Raw genomic sequence first — 4,020 nt, forward strand, 5'->3', positions numbered from 1 at the left:
TACAATCCATATGGAATATAGTAGTTTAACAATTGCAGTTATTATCAGAGATTCCCTCTTTGAAAAGTAAAATATGGAGGTTAGGTGTTCTAGATCCTAGAACGAGACTGAATGCCGATCTTAATCTCTTGGCCTCAATGTCCTTATCTATAAAATGTGGATAAAATTAGTACCAGTCCTGAGGGAGAGTGCAAGGTTTAGAGGATAGAGATATACTCATATATATATGTGGGTGTATAATTTTTATTTATCTTTCTTCTTTTTCTTTAAATTATAAATGTATAACCAAACCCTTATTGCTAAATTTCTATACATAGCCTTAATACTTTCTTACAATAGAATCTAATTTCTGTAACTGTCACAGTTATATTTCTGCTAGGAGAATATAATAGCGAACTTCTAATTAAAGTATGTCATCTCTACCAAAGTCTGTCCAACAGAACATTTCTAGTGATGCTGGAAAGGTCCTGCCCTGGACAAGCCAGGAGCCACTAGTCACTTGGGGCTACTAAGCATTCTAAAATATGTTGGGCGCCTGGGTGGCTCAGTGGGTTAAGCCGCTGCCTTCGGCTCAGGTCATGATCCCAGAGTCCTGGGATGGAGCCCCGCATCGGGCTTGCTGCTCAGCAGGAAGCCTGCTTCCCTTCCTCTCTCTCTGCCTGCCTCTCTGCCTACTTGTGATCTCTCTCTGTCAAATAAATAAATAAAATCTTAAAAAAAAAAATATGTGACTAAAGAACTGAATATTTAAGCTTATTTCATTTTACTTTTATTTGGTATTTAGCCACAAGTGGCTAGTGCTTACTCTATTAGGCAGTAAAGCTTGAGAAAATTATTTAAAAAGGAAAAGCGTTAAAAGAAAACACAATGTAGGCTAGCTACATTACTCAGATATTGATTAGCTGTTCTGTAGAAAACTTCACAAAGAATGGACTACATCAGCCTTAAAACTGATAGTTGGCATTTTTATTCATTTTTGTGACATTTTGTATATTAAACATTTTCTAAAATGCTTGAAGGAAAATGATTAGTACTTAGTACAGCTTAACTACTTAAAAAAAAACAAAATGTTATATAATAGCCTCAACATACTGATTTTTTTCAAGATACATATCCAAAGATTTTTTTTAACCAGTTTTACAGACAATGCAAAAACTGATAGAAATTATGCATTACCAAAGACGTCTTTCAATTTACATATGCAATGACTTCCTAACTGCTTTCTCTGTTTTGATATCGAAAAGAAAATATTTCCTGGGGCGTCTGGGTGGCTCAGTGGGTTAAAGCCTCTGCCTTCAGCTCAGGTCATGATCTCAGGGTCCTGGGATTGAGCCCCTCATCGGGCTCTCTGCTCAGCAGCGAGCCTCTTCCTCCTCTCTCCCTCTCTGCTTGCCTCTCTGCCTACTTGTGATCTCTGTCAAATAAATAAAATCTTTAAAAAAAAAAAGAAAATATTTCCTTATACCATGGCTATTATAATTAAGAAACTAAGCAAAAGCTAACTAAGAAAACCTAGTGGGTATTAGGTAACTGGAAGGTTAATATAATTCCATCACTAAATAGCTCTCGGTGTGCAATAATAATATTTTATTTTTAATTTATCACCTAGTGGGCAAATAAAGTTACCAATATTTTAGACAATTATTGGTAATGAAGAAGAAATATTCTATATTTCTATGTAGAAATGTAGGTTTCTTTTTTTATATTTTATAATAGAAATTTTCTCTAATATGGGAATGAAAGACCCAGGATCTATGGACTGAGATATATTTATATACAGTCTATAAATGAAGGCTTAATTCCACCCATGGTTAATTTTTTTTTTAAAGATTTTATTTATTTATTTGTCAGAGAGAGAGAGGAAGAGAGAGCGAGCACAGGCAGACAGAATGGCAGGCAGAGGCAGAGGGAGAAGCAGGTTTCCCGACGAGCAAGGAGCCCGATGTGGGACTGGATCCCGAGACGCTGGGATCATGACCTGAGCCGAAGGCAGCTGCTCAACCAACTGAGACACCCAGGCGTCCCCCACCCATGGTTAATTTTAACATGATGTAAATCTGGGAATGCTGTAGAACTTCTTTCTTTCTTACCTACTTTTTATTGTTGATTAGAGTAAACAACTAGTAGAAAAAAATTTGCCATCTTAAAAGCAAATGTTGGTAAGATCTTAAAATTTTTTACCTTGTTTCTGTGAATAAAACATTTATTAGTTTATGTGCATAATTTCTCAGAGTTTTTTCACTGAATTGGTATGAGCCACAGTAACATTCTTTTTCCACCTTACACTTTTTACATCTTTTCACTTTTTTACACCTTTAGTAGTACTCACTTTCCTACTATTCACACAACCTATCAAACTACAGAATGCCAGCTAAAAGCAATCATAAGGAATAAGAGAGGCTCAACAACAAAAAAATTAATTTAACAAATTAAAAAATTAAGACTAAAAGAGGCTAGCTATAAAGAAATAAAAATTTCAGTGAAACAGCACACCGCAACAAAAACGGAAGCCAAAAGAGAGTTACATATTCAAAGTACTGAAAATAAATGATTGCTTTATAATTTTATATGTACTTAAACATTTGTAAAGAATGAGAATTAATTAAAATATTTTCAAGTCGAAAATAAAAGATAATAATTTTCACCTAAAATGGTTTCTCATTATTGGAATTTGAAAAGGTCATCTTGGTAGTTAAAAAGTTGGATCCTAGCTTTGCGCAGTGGCAGTATCGTAGCCAATGAGGTTTATCCAAAGCGCGATTATTGCTAATTGAAAACTTTTCCCAATACCCCGCCGTAACGACTTGAAAAAGTTGGATCCAGAAATAAAAATAGAGTTTCCAGAATATATTATTCCCAAGAACATGAAAAATTTACAGACATTAACCATGGGTTATTCTATAACCTTTAGAGATAATAAAAATCTACTAAGTTCAAACACTTAAAATCATACAGATTGTATTTCCTCATCACAAAATAAGTTTATTGGAAATTACTGTAAAAAATATAACTTCCTAAAACTTATATGTTTAAACATTTTATGAAGCAAATTTCTGAATAAACTGGAAGACAAAGAGAAAACGGTTATGCAAACTAGTAAATACATAGAATTGGATTGTAAGCATAGGAAAGAACATCGAGTACATAAGGACAGCATTTAAAAAAAATTTTTTTTGTGAAGATTTTATTTATTTATTTGACAGAGATCACAAGTAGGCAGAGAGGCGGGAGGGGGAGAAGCAGGCTCCCTGCTGAGCAGAAAGCCCAATGCGGGCCTTGATCCCAGGACCCTGAGATCATGACCTGAGCTAAAAGCAGAGGCTTTAACCCACTGAGCCACCCAGGCACCCCCATAAGGATAGCATTTAGAGCAAAGTATTAAATGTTTGTTAGAAAATCTGTCTAAAAACTGATTTAAGCACGTACTCAAACAATCAGGGAACAAACTTAGTGAATCAAAAAAATTTTGAAGAAAAAATGAATAGTAATTGATGCGCAAAACAAAAAGACAAAAGATAATGTAGAGCAATTCAGCAAGACAAAGCTGACTCTGAAAAGACAAATAAAAGGACAAACCTCTAGCAAGATTTTCAGGCCTCTTTACTAATGACCCCCATATTATGTTGTTGGTATTTAAGACAAGACAGATAATATATTAAAGGAAAATTTAGTTCAGCCTTATTGATGAACCTATATGCAAAAATCCTAAAGATGCTTTAGCAAATTGAATCTAGTGGTGGATTTCATAGACAAATAGAATAAATCATAATGAATTTTATTCAATTCCCGGAATGCAAGCAACGATTAACATTATAAAGTCAAATAGAATTCTTATGACTAGAGAAGTGATCATTTCCATAGAAGCAAAGTATACAATAAAATTATATCATTGTAAAAATATAATCTTAGCTAATTAAGTCAAATGATTTTTCCTTAACCCAGTACAGAGTATTAGAGTGTAGCTGAACTGATTGTCTACTCAGAAAAATATAACTGTAGCTATACACAGAGCTATCCTAC

The 4,020-nt window shown here is 34.1% G+C and overlaps 1 pseudogene; it reads left to right on the top strand.

The window, feature by feature from the left end:
* Nucleotides 1-2,709: 2,709 nt before the first annotated feature.
* On the top strand, nt 2,710-2,840 carry LOC125094448 (uncharacterized; annotated as a pseudogene).
* Nucleotides 2,841-4,020: the final 1,180 nt, after the last annotated feature.

Source organism: Lutra lutra, chromosome 2, assembly GCF_902655055.1.
Source record: "Lutra lutra chromosome 2, mLutLut1.2, whole genome shotgun sequence".
NCBI lineage: Eukaryota > Metazoa > Chordata > Mammalia > Carnivora > Mustelidae > Lutra > Lutra lutra.